Source organism: Oryctolagus cuniculus, chromosome 10 (genome assembly GCF_964237555.1).
Source record: "Oryctolagus cuniculus chromosome 10, mOryCun1.1, whole genome shotgun sequence".
Taxonomy (NCBI): Eukaryota; Metazoa; Chordata; class Mammalia; order Lagomorpha; family Leporidae; genus Oryctolagus; species Oryctolagus cuniculus.
The window spans coordinates 111,156,182-111,174,712 of NC_091441.1; the positions used below are offsets into that span (position 1 = coordinate 111,156,182).

General features: G+C 52.0%; 1 long non-coding RNA gene across 17 annotated transcripts in view; it reads left to right on the forward strand.

The window, feature by feature from the left end:
* The window catches only part of LOC103349169 (uncharacterized), a 33,605-nt gene extending 17,576 nt beyond the window's left edge, over positions 1 to 16,029 (forward strand). For 2 of the 17 annotated variants that reach the window (XR_011379623.1, XR_011379634.1), the window contains exons 4-6: positions 6,126 to 9,779; positions 10,290 to 10,463; positions 11,060 to 15,409. This is a non-coding gene — a long non-coding RNA (uncharacterized lncRNA). Of the gene's footprint in view, positions 1 to 897; positions 3,942 to 6,125; positions 9,780 to 10,289; positions 10,464 to 10,961; positions 15,410 to 15,732 lie in introns of those variants that run through there. The other 15 variants (XR_011379630.1, XR_011379624.1, XR_011379628.1 and 12 more) reach the window with 15 other exon arrangements.
* The last annotated feature ends 2,502 nt before the right edge of the window (positions 16,030 to 18,531 follow it).

Below are 18,531 nucleotides of genomic sequence, written 5' to 3' on the forward strand. Positions count from 1 at the left end.
CTGCGGCTCAATAGGCTAATCCTCCACCTTGCGGCGCTGGCACACCGGGTTCTAGTCCCGGTCAGGGTGCCAGATTCTGTCCTGGTTGCTCCTCTTCCAATTCAGCTCTCTGCTGTGGCCCAGGAAGGCAGTGGAGGATGGCCCAAGTCCTTGGGCACTGCACATGGGAGACCAGGAGGAAGCACCTGACTCCTGGCTTCGGATCGGCTCAGCGTGCCGGCCATAGTAGCCATTTGGGGGAGTGAACCAACAGAAAAGGAAGACGTTTCTGTCTGTCTCTCTCTCTCACTGAGAGAGGTCTTCCAGTCGCTGGCCCACTCCCTAGATGGCCACAACGGCTGGAGCTGCACTGATCTGAATCCAGGAGCCAGGAGCTTCTTTCGAGTCTCCCACTCGGGTGCAGGGGCCCAAGGACTTGGGCCATCTTCTACTGCTTTCCCAGGCCATAGCAGAGAGCTGGATCAGAAGTGGAGCATCCGGGACTTGAACCAGCGCCCATATGGGATGCTGGCGCTGCAGGCAGAGGCTTTACCTGCTACACCACAGCACCATCCCCCTCTTTATTACTTCTAAAAAATAAATTGCAGGGGCCGGCACAATGGTGCAGCAGGTTAAGCTGCGGTCTGCTGTGCCAGTGTCCTGTGTGGGCCCTGCACCCATGTGGGAGACCCAGAAGAAGCTCCTAGCTCCTGGGTTTGTTCTGGCCCAACCTTAGCCATTTGCAGCCATTTGGGGAGTGAACAAGTGAATGGAAGATCTCTCTCTTTCTTTGTCTCTCCTGCCTCTCTGTTAACTCGGACTTTCAAATAAATAACTAAATCTTTGAAGAATTGCAAAATATTTGAGGTACACAAAAGGTGAAATAAAATAATATTTAAAAATTTCTGTACCCAACAGCTAACTTCAGTATTCAAGTCTCACCAATACAGTTGAAGCATAGGAATTTACTACATACCAAGATAAAATATGTGACCTTGGAGTGGGAAGGAATTTTATAAGTGTTGCAAGGAAAGCAGAAGCTATAAAGAAAAAAGATTGATTTATTGAACTATTCAGAAATTCCAACTTCTGCCTCATAAAACATACTACAAACAAATTTAAAAGACAAACAATAGATCGACACAGTATTTGCCATGTCTATAATGAAGTAACAGCCGTATCTATAAATGCAAAGCATTCCTAAAAATCAATTAGAAAAAGCCAAATAACCCAATGGAAAAACAGGCAATTCACACGAGAAGAGAAAGAATGGTCAATAAAGATTTGAAAAGGAAGCATGCCCTCATTTCTGATCTAATAAGTGGAAACTTAAGGAGACACCACTTTTCATCGGGCAGATTGGCAAAAGCCATTTGCATAAATAACAAGAACCACGTCATCCATCCCACGGCGACAGCAAGCAGGTTCTCTTGGACACGGCTGGTGCGAGTGAAAGTTGACGCAGCTCCTTAGGAAGGGCAGCAGGATCTAAATTTAAACTGCTCACATCACAAACACGCGCTCAGTGATACAGCACGCAGAGGTGCAAGCACGTGGGAGAATTAGTGCCCGGCCATCACTTAAAGTGGCAACAGTAACCAAAGCGGCATCCATGTCAGTTAACAAGCCTCTACAATCACCCACAGCCTTTGGAACAGACGCCTCTAGTATGCAGATGCAGGTAGGGGGCAGGAGTGAGGGCGGTTATGCCCGCGGGGCAGCCGGTCCCGGGAAATCTCTGTACTTCCCTTCCAATTTTGCAGAGATCCTGAAACTGCCCTTTTTAAGTCCAAAAAACCAAGTTACAGAACAGGGGTGGGGAACATCCAGCCCACAGGCCCCCTGAGAGCTGCAAAATCATTCGTTCTGGCCCTGCCACGGCGACCGCAGGAGGGACTCGAAATTCAGTCAATCTGTAGCAGGTTATTTTTACATTGATCATTTTGTATGGCCTGTGACTGCTGTTATAATATCCAAATGGCCTTTCAGAGAAAATATATTCCCCATCCCTGTTATAGAATAAAGGATGTATTGTGGTTCCATTTGTATTAAAACACACACACACAGAATATGATGCTGTATAAAAGTACATTATGTTGGGTGTCTCTGAGTGGCACTGTTTGAATTGTAATGGCATTACAAAAAGCATAGGATTCTTGTAATCTAAAAAAATAAACTTTCAAAACCCTACAAATAGGTTTATCATCAGACCGAGTACATTTCCTTCTATTCCAAGTTTGCTGAGAATTTTTATTGCGAAACTGTGTTGAAGGTTTTCAAGTGCTTTTTCTGCATCTTTCAATAGTTATAATACAGCTTTCTCCTCTTGTTGTATTAATACAGTGAATTATATCGGTTGACTTTTGGATATTATATGAACTTTGTATTCCTGGGTTAAGCCCTACCTAGAAATTATGCATTTTATTTTTTCTGATATTTCTGTATTTAATTTGCTAGAATTTTGTTAAAGACTTTTTCATAAGGGATTTGGGTCCATAGTTATCTTTTCTTGTTATGCTTTTGTCTGTTTTGGTATCAGGATAATACTTGTCTCATAAAATTAGTTTAAAAGTGTTCCTTCTTTTTTTTAAAGATTTATTTATTTATTTGAAAGTTAGAGTTACACAGAGAGAGGAGAGGCAGAGAGAGAGAGAGAGAGAGAGAAAGAGAGAGAGGTCTTCCATCTGCTGGTTCATTCCCTAATTGGCCACAACGGCCAAAGCTATGCTGATCTGAAGCCAGGAGCCAGGAGCTTCTTCTGGGTCTCCCATGCAGGTGCAGGGGCCCAGGGACTTGGGCCATCTTCCACTGCTTTCCCAGGCCATAGCAGAGAGCTGGATCAGAACAGGAGCAGTCGGGACTCGAACCAGCGCCCATATGGGGTGCCAGCACTGTAGACAGCGGCTTTACTCGCTACACCACAGCCCCGGCCCCCCTTTTTCTAAATTATGAAATAGTTTTCCTTAAATGATTTCTTTGTGGAAGGGTTTTTAGTGGCAAATTTGGCTTCTTTAGTTGGTTTAGGGTTATTCAGAATTTCTGGTTCTTCTTGGATCAGTTTTGGTAATTCATGTCTTTCAAGGAAACTGTCTATTTCATCTGAATTTGCAAATTTACTGGTACAAAGTTGTTCATATTGTTTCTTTATCATCTTTTAAGTGTCTGAAGAATCTGTGGTGTTGTTCCCTCTTTTGTTTTCTGATTTTGATGAGTTGTAATTTGTGACTTTTTTTCTTGGTCCATTTAGTCTAAGAGATAGGCTTATCAATTTATTTGCCATTAAAAAACATTTCTTCTATTTATGTTTTATTATTTCTATTTTCCCTTTGATTTCTGCTTTTTAATTTCCTTTTCTTCAGCTTACTTTTTGCTTAGTTTGTTATTCTTCTACTTTCTTTCTTTCTTTCTTTCTTTTTTTTTTTTTTTTGACAGGCAGTTAGACAGTGAGAGAGAGAAACAGAGAGAAAAGTCTTCCTTTTTCCGTTGGTTCACCCCCCAAGTGGCCACTACGGCCATTGCATTGCGGCCGGCACACTGCGCCAATCCGAAGCCAGGTACTTATCCTGGTCTCCCATGCGGGTGCAGGGCCCAAGGACCTGGGCCATCCTCCACTGCCCTCCCGGGCCACAGCAGAGAGCTGGCCTGGAAGAGGGGCAACCGGGACAGAATCCGGCACCCCGACCGGGACTAGAACCATGGGTACCGGCACTGCAGGCCGAGGATTAGCCTAGTGAGCCGCGGCACCGGCCCTTCTAACTGTCTTAAGATTGGAGCTTGGATAACCCCGTAATCTGAAAAAATACTCAAAAGTATATCTGGTAAAGGCTTATATCCAGAATTTTTAAAGGGGGGGGGCACTACAACTCAACCATAAGACAACCTACTTGATTACTTTAAATGGACAAACTATGTGAACAGTCACTTCGTAAAGGAAGATCTGTGAAAGACCAGTAGGAGCCCAGGAAGATGCTCGGTGCCATCAGGGAAATGCATTGAGGCCGAAGTGTAGAAGACCGACCACAGCAAGTGCTGAGGGTGGGGGGTGGCACCTGCTGTTTTCATACTTAGTGGAGATGCAACATGGGACAGCCACTTTGGAAACCAGGATGGCAGTGTTTTACAGTTAGCCATTATTTACCATGCTATCCAGCCATTCCTTCCCAGGTTTAGATAGATAGATAGATAGATAGATAGATAGATAGATAGATAGATAGATAGACAGACAAAATGAAAACAAGACCTGTGTGTAATGGTGTTCAAACAGCTTCACTCACAATATCCCCAAACAGGACATGATGACCCGGGTTTCATCAGCTGGGGAAATGGATGAACAAGTTCTGTCGCATCCGTGTTATGGAATAGTATTCAACAAACCAAATGAATGAAATATCCATTTACACAATGGCGTGGATGCATTTCAGACACATCAAGCTAAGGAAAAGAAGTCAAACACGAAAGACCATCAGCTGGGGGTGGGCCCTGGGTGCCTGGGACACCTGCATTAGACATAGGAGTCCCGGCTCCACTTCCGACCCAGCTTCCTGCTCATGCACGCCCTGGGAGGCAGCAGTGACAGCTCATGTGGGAGAGCTCCTGGCTCCTGGATTTGGCCTGGTGCAGCCCTGCCTGTCACAGGCATTTGTGGAGTGAACCAGCACATGAAAGATACGCCTCTGGCTGGCGCCGCGGCTCACTAGGCTAATCCTCCACCTTGCGGCACCGGCACACCGGGTTCTAGTCCCGGTCGGGGCGCCGGATTCTGTCCCGGTTGCCCCTCTTCCAGGCCAGCTCTCTGTTGTGGCCAGGGAGTGCAGTGGAGGATGGCCCGAGTACTTGGGCCCTGCACCCACATGGGAGACCAGGATAAGTACCTGGCTCCTGCCATCGGATCAGCGTGGTGTGCCGGCTGCAGCGCGCTGGACGCAGGCGACCATTGGAGGTTGAACCAACGGCAAAAAGGAAGACCTTTCTCTCTGTCTCTCTCTCTCACTGTCCACTCTGCCTATCCAAAAAAAAAGAAGAAGAAGAAGAAGAAGAAGAAGAAGAAGAAGAAGAAGAAGAAGAAAGATACGCCTCTGTCTCTTTGTGTGTCAAATAAATAAGCAAATAAGTCTTAAAAGATCAGATGCTGTATGATTCAGTTTGATGAAATTCTAGAAAATGTACAGATACAGTAACAGAAAGATCAGGGGTTGCTTGGGCTGGGGAAGGGATCAACTGCAAAGAGACCAAGGATGAAGTCCAGGCTGATGGGACTGGCCAGGCTGATTGTGGTAGAAGCTGCATGGCCAGTACCACTACAAGAACTCATCCAACTCTGTGTCTAAAATGAAAGAATTTTTTCTTATGTCAGTTACACTTCAATACATTTATTTATTTATTTATTTGACAGGCAGAGTGGACAGTGAGAGAGAGAGACAGAGAGAAAGGTCTTCCTTTGCCGTTGGTTCACCCTCCAATGGCCGCTGCTGCTGGCGCACTGCGGCCGGCACATTGCGCTGATCTGAAGCCAGGAGCCAGGTACTTATCCTGGTCTCCCATGGGGTGCAGGGCCCAAGCACTTGGGCCATCCTCCACTGCACTCCCTGGCCACAGCAGAGAGCTGGCCTGGAAGAGGGGCAACCGGGACAGAATCCGGCGCCCCGACCAGGACTAGAACCCGGTGTGCCGGCGCCACAGGCGGAGGATTAGCCTAGTGAGCTGCGGCGCCGGCCAATACATTTATTTTTAAAAATAAATTATTTTAAAACCTACTTTAGGGGCTTGTGCTGTGGTGCAGCTGGTTAAGCCATGGCCTGCAGTGCTGACATCCCATATGGGCACCAGTTCAAGTCCCAGCTGCTCCACTTCCAATCCAGCTCCCTGCTAATGCACCTAGGAAAGCAGCAGTAGATGTTCCAAGTCCCTGGGCCCCCGCACCCACATGGGGGACCTGGAAGAAGCTCCTGGCTTTGGACTGGCCCAGCCCCAGCCGTTGTGGCCGCTTGGGGACTGAACCAGCTGATGGAAGACTTCTTTCTTGTCTCTCCTTCTCTTTCTGTAATTCTGCCTCTTAAATAAATCAATAAAACTTTTTATAAAAAAGCTAATTAAGAGATCCTTTTAAAATATTTTAATTTTTAAAAATCTCTTTGTTTACCTTAAAGTACAGTCTGCTTTCTCGGAGAAAAGGAATGTCAACACGTGTCATTGTGAATGGATCGACACACTGGGCAAGCACACAGCCTGACTCAGCCATCAGTAGGCAGAGTAACGGCCACCTCCCTGGAGGCCACGTCCTACCACCCAAAGCCAGGAATATGTCACCTTCCAAGGCCAAGGGGCTTCACAAATGGGATCAAGTTAAGGATCTTAAGATGGGAGATTATCCTGGATTATCCCCCATGGGCTCACCATGGCCCTTGTGAGAGGGCGGTGGGAAGAGGGGGAATCCGGGGAGAAGCCCCCACAATGCCGGAAGCAGGATGAGGGAGGGAGGGGTCGTGAGCAGGTGGCCGCTGGGAGCTGACGAGTTTGAGATGGCAGAGACGCCTCTGAGAGGGCCCAGAAGTCAGAGGTGGCTGGTGCTGTCTGAAGCCACTGCGGGAACGAGTTCCGGCAGCAACAGCGATCATTGGAAGACACTACACCAGGACGCGGCCGAATCTCGGGCCAGAGGGAAAAGCCCACGCTCAAGGCCCCACCCTGCGAGGCCCAGCTGGACGCCTTTCTGGGTTCAGATTCTAACACTCCTGCTTCTTCATCGTGTGGTTTCTGGGGGGTCACTGAAGTGGCGTCTGCCCCCTGGACACCCGTGCCTTCCAAAGTGCGTGGGCCCCTGCAGACCCTCAGTAAGGGGGGGGAGGGGCGGGACGATGCCCAGGGCTGCTTCCCGTCTCCCAGCCCCACGGAGTGGGCCCTGCTCAGTCTGCTCCTCATCAGAACTCCGCTCTGGGCCAGAATGTTCTCGGATCCTCAACAGCCACTTCTCCCCTTTGTCACAGAACTGTCCAGAACGAAGCCTTGAAGTGCCAGCCTCTTTGTGCTTCAGAATGGATGCTGATTTAGTTGAACCAGAAGGAGATGAGCGAAAGTTATCTCTGAACCTCCAGGTCATGCCTTTAGAGGAAGTGGGGTGTCCAGCACCTGCCCCCTTTCCAGCCGGCTAGAACGAACGAAAGCCATGATGGCAGGAGCTGGCACAGCCATCTTGGCTCACAAAGGAAGGGCTCATGGGACAGGCAGAGACACCAGGGTCCTCTTCATTGTGGACCACAAATAAGCCCCGACTTGGACTGCCCCTTGAGAGCTAAACAGTGCCTCTGTTAAAGCCGCTGTCACTTCGGGATGCTTGTGACGGCCACGGAACCTGAGCCCGGCATAGATGAGGCATGCATATCTGTCACAGGTGGGGCCTTGGGGACATCTGTTCCGTGGACGTTGCTGTGATATGATCCCTGGAGTCGACGCAGCCATTTTCCGACCTTGAAGAGCCAATCCTGGGGATGAAAGCAAATTTGTCACGGCTGGCAGAGGGGACAGACATACAGCCAAGGTGGCCTGGGTGATGCCCCTGAGCCACTCTGTAAGCCAGACCAAGAACGCCTACCACCAGACTCCCTGTGACAGGAGATAGTAACTGTCGGACAGAAGCAGCTGTAGCCAAAGAAATTCTCTAACAGAGAGGTTCTAATCACAGTTGTGCATCATTGAATAGGGAGTTAGGAAGCCGGCGCCGTGGCTCAATAGGCTAATCCTCCACCTTGCGGCGCCGGCACACCGGGTTCTAGTCCCGGTTGGGGCGCCGGATTCTGTCCCGGTTGCCCCTCTTCCAGGCCAGCTCTCTGCTATGGCCAGGGAGTGCAGTGGAGGATGACCCAGGTGCTTGGGTCCTGCACCCCATGGGAGACCAGGAAAAGCACCTGGCTCCTGGCTCCTGCCAGGATCAGCGCGGTGCGCCGGCTGCAGCGGCGGCCATTGGAGAGTGAACCAACGGCAAAAGGAAGACCTTTCTCTCTCTGTCTCTCTCTCTCACTGTCCACTCTGCCTGTCAAAAAAAAAAAAAAAAAATAGGGAGTTAGGTTCCAAGAAGCGCAGCGTTAGATTTGGTTATTGTGCAGACATCAGAAAGTGCCCTTCCCCCAGCCTAGACAGTACAGCCTACCACAGACCTAGGCTATGGGGTGTCTGTGAGGAGCTGCAAAATATTCAGAGCCTGGAATTAGAAGACAAGTTTGGCGTGGATGTTCAGCCAACCGATTAAGATGTCTGTGTCCTCTGTGGGAGTACCTGGGTTCAATTCCTGGCTTTGGTTCCTGACTCCAGCTTCCTGCTAAGGCAGGCCCTGGAGGGCAGCAGGGATGGCTCAAGTGATTGGATTCCTTATGCTGTTGTGATAAACCTGAATTAAGTTTCTAACTCCTGAGGCTGGTGCTGTGGCATAGTAAGCTAAGCCTCTGCCCGTAGCAACAGCATTTCGTATGGGCCGACTCGTGTTCTGGTTGCTCCTCTTCCAATCCAGTTTTCTGCTATGGGAAGGCAGTGGAAGATGCCCCAAGTGCTTGAGCCCTTGCACCCACAAGGGAGACCTGGAAGAAGCTCCTGGCTCCTGGCTTTGGATCAACACAGCTCCGGCCATTGTGGCTATTTGGAGAGTGAAGACCTTTCTCTTTGTCTGCTCCTGGCTTTGGATCAGCTCAGCTCCAGCCTTTGAGGCCATTTGGGGAAGTGAACCAGCAGATGGAAGACCTTTCTCTGTCTCTCCCTGTAACTCTGCCTCTAAAATAAATAAATAAAAAATCCTAAAAAGAGAAGAGAAGAAGAGAAGAGAAGAGAAGAGAAGAGAAGAGAAGAGAAGAGAAGAGAAGAGAAGAGAAGAGAAAAGAGAGGGAGGGAGGGAGGGAGGGAGGAAGGAAGGAAGGAGGAAAAGAAAAAGTTTCTAGCTCCTGGTGTTGTTCTGGGCATCTGGGGAGCAGACCAGTAGACAGGAGTGTTCTGTCTCTCTCTCTCTGTGTCTTTCTGCCTCTCAAATAAATAAATAAATGTTGAAAAGATACATTGACTTGGGTGAAAATACTTTTTTTAATTTTTATTTTATTTATTTTTTTGACAGGCAGAGTGAACAGTGAGAGAGAGAGACAGAGAGAAAGGTCTTCCTTTGCCGTTGATTCACTCTCTAATGGCCGCCGCGGCCGGCGCGCTGTGGCCAGCGCTCCGCACTGATCCGATGACAGGAGCCAGGTGCTTCTCCTGGTTTCCCATGCGGGTGCAGGGCCCAAGCACTTGGGCCATCCTCCACTGCCTTCCCGGGCCACAGCAGAGAGCTGGCCTGGAAGAGGGGCAACCGGGACAGAATCCGGCGCCCCAACCGGGACTAGAACCCGGTGTGCCGGCGCCGCAAGGCGGAGGATTAGCCTAGTGAGCCATGGCGCCGGCCGGGTGCAAATACTTTTGAAAACTATGCTTAATTGTTCGTACTACACACTGCCATGGATTTTTGAGATATCCTCACACATATGCGATAGCATAGCCTATGGTCCTAGGACCACAGTGAACGAAATGACACAAAGATGAAAATCAAATCCAAGAGGCAGTGCTGCAGTGAAGAGACCTGGTAAGCGGGAGAGAAAGGAGGCTGCTGCCGGCGCAACACAGTCCTTGCCTTAAAAAGAGTAGAAGGCGTCCACTCGGAAATAACGACAGAAAGTGTAGCACAGCGAATACGTAAGCCAGCGACTTCCTGGCACATCATCTTCCTGCAGCACGAAGCCTGCCCGCAAGTGTCCGCAACGCTGCTGATGTGGGTGGCCGTGCATCACCAGGTGTGTTCACACCGGCGGCGTCCCCACACCCGTGAGCGATGCCTTGTGCCACGCCTCGCCGTGGCTGTGAGTCACTTGGTGGCAGGGGTTTTCCAGCTCCATGGTAATCGTACAGGACTGCTGTGTGTGTGCAGCCCACGGTGGACGGCAGCATCGCTCTGGCCGCAGGACTGTGCTTTGGGAGCGCACTCAGACACTCAGGGGTCCCCAGCCAAACCATCTGGGCTCTGTGCTGCAGGAAGCGTCAGCACTTTTCGGCTTCTTCCTGCCTTGGTGCACGGGGCCAGGCTCTTCCGGCATCGCCAGTCCTTGTCTCTCTCTCTTTCTCTCTCTCTCTCTCTCTCTCTCTCTCTGTCTCTCTGGCCAGGCATGCTGAGGGCTGGGAAGGCTGCATTGCTCTTAGGGCTGGTATTTATCAGGCATCTAGCAGTCCATTAAGCTGCATGTGAACCATGGAGTTCTCTGAGCCCCTGTCTCCTTATCTGCAGAATAAGCTAATGTATCTAACAGTCTCTCTTGCAGGATCTTTGTGTGAATCAAATCGGATAGTGGATTATTTTTAAAGTTTGTTTTAAGCCCGTTTATCCTACTAAAAAGCGAGTTCTTGAGGGCAAACGAATGACCACGATATCTCTGTAACCCAAGAAGCTGTGGCCGGGCCTAGCACTCAGCAAATATTTACAGGTGAGTTTTAGGCACGGCCAATCAGGGCACTGCAAGCTCTCTCAAGGCTCATGCCCTGGGTGGGATCCCACCGTGGACTGATGGGTGAGGATCTCTCTCCACTCTGACTTCAGGGCACCGGAACCCCAAGAGGAGCTCTTAGCATATAATGATGGCTTCTCGAAAACCATACCCTCCTGGGTGGATCTCATGTCTTTCTGATGGGAGGATGGCGGGGGGCGGGGCAGTTCCTGGAACCCTCCTGCTCTCCCTGGCCAGGGGCCCTGGCTCAGCCTGCAGAGTGAGGAGCAGGGGCCTGAGGCTGCTGGCTTCCTGGGAGGCACGATCAGTCGAGTTTCCCTCTCAGTCTTGCTCCGGCCTCTCTGGGAGGCCTGGCCCATGCCAGCTGACACATGTGGCATGGCGGGCTGGGTTGCAAAACATATCCGGCGTGGCAGTTGGTGAAGGAGTTATGCAATCGCCGCCAACTTACGGAAACCACCGTGCGATGTTCCCCAGGAGGAGAGGTGCCTGGCTCTGCCACCCTGGCCACAGGCTCGGGGTCGGCGTCGGTGTCCTGAGGCGTGGCGCCGGCTGAGTGACAGATGTTCTTGCAGAGACGTCGATGCAGGAGGTCCAGTTCTGTATTGGAAAGAGCGCGACACACGGAGGACACGGAACCCTCCTCCTCCTGGGGCCGCCGGTCCAGCAGCAGGCGGCGTCCTCAGGTAGCCTAAGCACTGCTGTGCCCATCACAGAGGGCTCTCTCCAGGGCCATTCCCGGGAGAGCTGCTCAGCAGTGGGGTGGAAGGAAACCTGCCATCCAAGCAGGCAGTCAGGTGAGCAGTAGCCCCGTCCCCTCCCTCCAGCTCCCCAGAGCCCCCGCCTCTCCCTCAGCCAGGAAGTAGTGGACCAAGCATGCACTTCAAGACCCAACCTTCCTGGAGCTGAGTCCCTGCTCTGCCGTGCAGCCTCCGCGTGGCCCCAGGTCAGCCGTTTACCTTCTGTCAGCCTCTGGCTTCTCTGAGGACGAAAAGTGAGAGCCGGCTCACTGCCCGAGTTCCAGCACCACCTGCCCGCCTCCACCCTCCCAGGAAACTCACCCCTGGGCTCCCTCAGCGCCTCCAGGGATGGCAGCCTGGGCCTTCTCGAACTGTTCGAATGACCTGTGCTCACAGGTAGTGGAGCATCAAAAAGGTCATGGGAAAATGGGGTTAATAACGCAGAGCCGTGTGGCCCAAGACCCAGTCTGTCTCCTGCTGCAACAGTGCTTGGTGAATCAGGCCTGGGACCCTCTCTCTTCCTGCCTCCACCCTCCCTCCGATCTGCTCTCCAGCGGCTGCCTCCTGGACCACTTCATGGCCATCTCCTGCTTCTGGGACCCTCTGCCCCCTCAACACCCTCTTTTGTGGACTAGCTTCTTCTTGTCGACCCACTACAACCTCCCCTCTCCCTGGAAGTCTCTGAATTCCAAATTTCATCTTCCTGGGCTCAAGAATCTGCTAAGAGCTTAGTGTTCTTAACCTCCCAGCCTTTGAGGACCAGTAAGTGCCTGGAGAGAGACACAGTGCCAAATGGCAGGTGCACCTCTCTGGGGGTCCTGTATTCTAGGCCTTCAACCCCTCATTGCCATAGCAGCTCTTCAGCAAGATGGCTTTGAACATGCTAGTTATTCTCAAAGAAACAGCTGGCCTGCATCAACAGACTGTGCCACTGGTGGGGGTTTCAGCCAGAGCGCTTGACAGTGAAGATGAAGGAGTGAGTGGAAGAACATTTAGGAGGCAGTGTAAGGAATTCAGTTTTCTCCTCCAACCTTCCCCTCCCCCACCCGACACCACCCGCCCTCAAGCATTGCCTGGAAAGCCCCTCTCCTCATCTCCACCTTCACAAAGCTCCTACATCCTGAGCTCAGGGTGCACTCAGCTATCACTCCAAGTATAAGACAGTGCTAGATGCCCCTGGCTTCAGCGACTGGATAACTTGTGGCACGGGCTGGGCCAATCAGAGCAAATCTGGGACTTGTGCTGGAACCGTCGGGAAAGTAAAGTCTTCTGCCACAAGGTGGTTCAGCTGGTAAGATGAGACCCGAGCGCGCAAGGACTTCTGTGCCACCTGGGAAAAGCCCACATAATGCAGAGCAGAGAGACGGATGGAAAGACTGCTCTGTGTGATTCTGTTTCTGTTCAGTGCCTCGTACCTCCCAGTTGCGTCAGCCACACTGCCTTGGTTTTGTGTGAGCAATTTGAGTTGCAATTCCATCACTTGCAAAAAAAAAAAAAAAAAACAAACTCTTGGGAAAATCAAGAGTTCTGACTAGGAAAATCCTATTATTTTCAACACCAAATCACTTATCATGCACCAAGTGTTGGATGCCTTCCTCAGATTCAGTCTTCTGGAAAAGACAGACATTAACCAAGAGGAAACACTATTTTATGTGTGATTTGAAAAAAATGGCAAAATTACAAATAGAGAGAGATCTTCCATTCACTGGTTCACGCCCCACATGGCCGCAACAGGGCTGGGCAGGCTGAAATCAGAAGCCAGGAGCTTCTTCTGGGTCTCCTGTGTGGAAGCAGGGGAAAACACTTGGGCCACCTTCTGCTGCTTTCCCAGGTGCATTAGCAGGGAGCTGGATCAGAAGTGGGACAGCTGGGACTCCAACGAGCTCCCATATGGGATGCTGGCATCGCAGGCAATGACTTCACCTGCTACGCCACAACACCAGCCCCAGAAGATATAGAAAATTTTTCAAAAACCTGTTAAAAACATGTTCACTATGTTCAAGAAGGCAGAATAAAACATGAACATGATGAAGAGAGAAAATTAAGATATAAAAAACTCAAACTTGCACAAGTGAAAAATGCAGTGGATAAGATTAACGGCACATTAGACACTGCAGATGAGAAACAGGGCAGGAATAGAAGAAAAAACAAGAACGGATGGGACAGAGCTCACAGGAAGCAGCTAGCAGTGTGCTAGATTCAGCCACATCAATAATCATTTTAAATGTTAATGGCAGCAAATTTCAGATAGAATTTTTTTTAAAAAATGACCTAACTCTACATTGCCTACAAGAAATTCACTTTAAATACAAAAACTACAGATCAGGAAAAATAAATAAAAGAATGGAAACATATATGTACTCTGCAATTACTAAAAAAAAAAAAAAAAAAAAAAAAAAAAAGCTGGCTGGCTATAAAAAGTAGATTCCAGAACAAAGACCATTACCGAGAATAAAGAGGGACATTTAACAATGATAAAGGGGTTAATTGGTCCAGAAAAGCTAACAATCCTAAATGTTAATGTACCTTACAACACAGCTTCAAAATCCATGCAGCAAAAACCGAATAAATGAAACAAAAGATAGAGAAATCCAGTTATGATTGGAGATTTCCAAACACTCTCTCCTAAACTGATGGAACAAGCATAGAGACGGGGACCAACAAGCCTAAGAGCACTGTGTTTGTAAATAAAGTTTTATTGGTACACAGTCATGCACACTCCTTTATATATATATATTGTTGATGGCTTCCCTCGTGCTATTGTACCAGAGCTGAGTATTTGCGACATACATAGTGCAGCCTGCAAAGCCAAAAATATTCACAAGCAACTCTTTACAGAAAAATATTGACATTTTTGGGACACTGCATCCAAAATCTGAGCACACGTTTGTGCTACAGGAACACCAGAAAGGGACGCTCGAGCCCCAGAACTGAGAGCTTCTTAACTCTGGGCCCGAGTCACCTTCATTGCTGTCCATTGTCCCATGCAGATCACACAGCCCAAAGCCAGATACAAGGAGTGGGCAGATGGACTCCACCTATTTCTAGCAGATAAGAATAAGTCACCGAGGACATCCACAATGGTGACAGAGCTGGGTTTGATCCCAAGTTTAAGTGATGGGGGACAATTTCCCCCACTGGGTTTTACAGCTACCCTGGTCGTCATCCGACCAGCACCAGGCTACCATGGGAAGCCCACACTGCCCCTTCTCCAGGGAGTACATGCCCTGGGGCGCCTGCCCTGGGCTACACCTAGCCCTCTGCGATGGTCCTCCCCAAACCCCACTCAGCTGTCCACACACATGCCACTGGGGGCACTGCTCCTGCCAGCTTCCCAGAGGAAGCCCAACCACACACCCTGAGAGCTGGCTGCGCGAGTGTGGGACGTCAGCCACCCCAAATCTGTTTCCTCGGGGAACAGACCATTCCGAAGGGGAATTCCTAAAACATTTTGGGAGGGTGGACGTCCTCCCTCGCACAGGCCTGGCCAATCAGAGCCACCAAGGATAATTCAGAGATGGGCACGTGAGCCAGTCCGAGCCAATGCCTGGCCAACCTTATGGGTTTTTTTTTTTTTTTTTCTGGGACTAACGGGAAAAGGGACGCTTTCTTTCCACTGGAATTGCTGAGTAGGTTGATTATGAGCCTGAAGCCTTTGGGAACCCTCTCACCAGCACCAGGAGAAGCCTACGGAGAGTGAAACTCGCACAGAGGCGCGGGAGGTGGCCATTCCTGGAGCTGGAAGAATTTTCCATTGTTCGCTGAAGCATCCAGTTGGGTTTCTGTCACATGCAGTCAAACAGACCTGTTGGATCTGATCAACCGTGAAAGCCAACTCAGGAGACCAGCGCGGTGGCATAGTAGTTTAAGCCTCTACCTGCAATGCCCGCATCCCATATGGGCACCGGTTTGAATCCCAGCTGGTCCACTCCAGTCCAACTCCCTGCTGATGGCCTGGGAAAGCAGTGGAAGGTAGCCCAAGTGCTTGGGCCCCTGCACCCATGTGGGGGACCTGGAAGAAGCTCCTGGCTCCTGGCTTCAGACTGGCCCGGCCTTGGCCTTTGCGGCCATTTGGGGAATGAACCAGCAGATGGAAGACCTCTCTGTCTCTCCCTCTGTCTGTAACTCTGCCTCTCAAATAAATAAATAAATAAATAAATCTTAAAAAAATAAAAAATAAAAAGACAAGTCAGGGTTCTCCTTGTTTTACCAGGCACAAGCTTTGTTCCTCTCTCAAGCAAGAAAATCCCCCATTCCTAACACCTCGCCCCGTGCAACACGAGAGCCCCTCCCCCTTCCTTGCCAGTCAGGCTGCCCCTCCCGCCCATTCTCCCACTGAGAGTTGACACAAGCTCGTGCTGGGAGTCGAGAAGAAACGCACTAGACTGAAGGTCCCCAAACTTTGTGGCACGCTCTCCCATCCCCATGTACCTGTTCATAAAATACATATTTTACAACACTATTTGAATTTTATATATTCATAAGGCTTCATTCATTCCTCTTTGCAGGAATTCTACGGGTAGGCATTTGACCTAGGAGTTAGGATGTCGCCTGGGATACATCAGAGCACTTGGGTTCAACTCTTGGCGCCGCTCCCAATTCCAGCTTGTTGCTAATGAGCCCCTGGGAGGCCGTGGTGATGGGTCCCTGCCATCCTTATGGGAGACTCAGATGAAGTCCCTGGCTCTGGCCCTGCCCAGCCCTGGCTGTTGCAGGCACTTTGGGAGTGAATCAGCAGATGGGAGCTTTCTCTCTCTGTTTCTCTACTAATTAAATCAACAAATAAAATGTTTTTCTTTTCTTAAGTGGCTATGTGTGTTTAAACACGATAGAAATTCTATTCTCCAGCCTGGGCTCTTCTCGCTCCTCCCCGGAGTTGTTTTCCATATTCCCCTGCCTGGGGAGGGTCCGGTGAATCAGACCATGGAAATAGGGGCCCCTGGGCTGGGGGCAGGCAGGGCCGGGTTTCCAGGAAGCGCTTGGGCAGGAAGCCAGGCAGGAAGGGGCCGGAGAGTTTCTGGAAGGGCAGCCTAGAGAGGCCCGGCCTCTCCCGCTTCAGACACGGGGAATCCGTGGCACTTCCTGGCACATGCCAGGCCTGGGGGAGGAGGGCTGTGGAGCAGAGGGGAAGGGAGGGGACGGGGCTTTCGGGGCTGGCTCACCCAGCCTGGATTTGGGTTGGGGTGGGGGCCGGAACAGTCAGCCTGGGCATCTTTGCCGCTAAGCCAAGTGCCTCCTTGTTTCTTCGTGGAGCTGTCAACGCTGAGCCCACAATGCAAGATGGAGTGCAAGGCTCCCGGCTGTGGCCTGGCCCAGCCCTGGCTGCTGCAGGCATTTGAGAAGTGAGCTAGCAAAGGAAAGCGATCTCTCTTTCTCTCTCTTTCCATGTCTGCCTTTCAAATAAATAAAAATAAAAGTCTTCATAACTGAAAGGATGAAGTTGCGGCAACCTAGCAGGCACCTGGAGAGACCCAGGTGAAGAAGTTAAACGGGCCGAGGCCCGCACCCCTCACCCCTCACCCCAGGTGGGAACAGTGAGTGGGAGCCGCAGCAGGCGCAAGGAGCGGGAAGCGAGTCGGCGGAAGTGGAGGGCTTTGGCTACACCGCCTGCCGGGGCGCCTTCACCCTCGGCCCCGGGGTCCGGGGAGCCAGGACCACGTGGTTGGCCCCTGCCTCACAGGCTCTCGGGAAGCGGGGCCTCCAACACACCAGCCCCTAGCGCGGACCACCGCGAGAGCAGGTGACAGGGCGCAGAGCCCACGCTGCCCCAGGCTGGACCCGGAGGACGCCGGTCAGGAGGAAACAACAAACTACATTTCCCAGACTCCTCTACGGCCAGGGCGCCGATTGGCTTCCACCAATCAGGGGCACCCATGTGTGATTTGGAGGGAAGAGGCCGTCTCCCGGCAGCCTTTGGGGGTTGGCCGTGGGTACCCCAGGCCGTGGGGAGCTTGGGTCCCTCTGCAGGGGTGCCTCAGGTCCCGGCTCCGGCTTCCTGGGTGTTCGTCAGCCGCACAGCGCCCGCAGTGGCGTCGGGCCCCGGCACCGCCGCTGAGGTGCCGTGTTCTTCAGCCGGCACGGGCCAGGCCGTGGGTCCCTCATGGCTCCCACCCGCGGCAGAAGCCAGGGCCGTCCCAGCGGGCCCGTTGTGCCGCAGCCCCGGGCTCACCCTGGACACCTCCGCCAGGCCGCCCCGCAGGACTTGGAGCGCATTGGCCAGACAGCGGGCGAAGAGGGGGCCGGCGCGGGCTGCAGAGAAGTGAGAGGTCTGCGTGGGATGGCCTAGCGGAAGACGGAGAAGGAAGAATGGTGGCAGGAGTCGGCGAGGCCGTCAGAAGCAGGGAGTGTCTCGCCGGGGTGACCCACCCCAGGGCCTGTCAGATCCCCTGGGCTAAGCGTGGTTGAGAGAGCCCCCAGGGAGCCAGGGTCCGTTATTAAAACAAGAGGGGGCAGATGCTGGCCCCCCAAGGACTTCCAGCAAAGAGACCTAAACTACCATCCTGCCCTTGCCGACGATGACAGTAACACACATTGTCCCAGCAGGGGCTCTGGGACAGGTCCCCAGCCTATGTGGGACCCTCTGCGTCCCTTGCACATGTCGCCTTGTCTCCATCACAGTCCCCGAAAGCAGGCACTCGCAGCACGTGAGTACTGAGTATCAAGCACCTGCTGAGGGCCCCGCGGCGACAGTGACGCTCCCAGAGGTGAGCTGGATCATCTGGGAGCTGTGGGACCGATGGAGCGGGCAGGCCGGGGTGGGGTGGGGGTGGGGGCTTGGAGATGGAGACGGTTGAGTAGCCCCTCAGAGGGTGTGAGGCAGCGCACGCGGGAGTTACCGGAAATCAGGGCCTTCCAGGAAAAAGGGGTCACATGGCTGTCGGCTGCGGAGCCAGGAGGCCCCTAGGGCTGAGTGGAGGAAGTGAGTGCCACAGACGGCGGAGGCTCAGCGCGGAGGAGAGGGTTTCGACGGGGCAGGATCCTGCTTGCCACCATGTGGGGAGAGGTCGTGGTAGGGAGAGGTAGGGGCCTGGCAGGCCGCAGGTGTGGGGTGCGCAGTGAAGGTATCGCTGGCGGCATAGGCTGATGGGTACAGGAGGGGTGAGGGACCCGGAGCCTCATCCCCACGCGAGAACACCTGGACGCAGCAGGAGGTCAAGCGATGTCTCTGGACCCCGCGTGGGCCTCGGCAGGCTGTGGGTACCCGCAGCGCCACCCGGGCAGGGCCAGGCAGGTGGCTGAGCCACCCAGAGGAAGGGGCTGCCTCGTCCGTGCAGGCTGGGCTGTGACCCCCACCGGGGACACCGCCG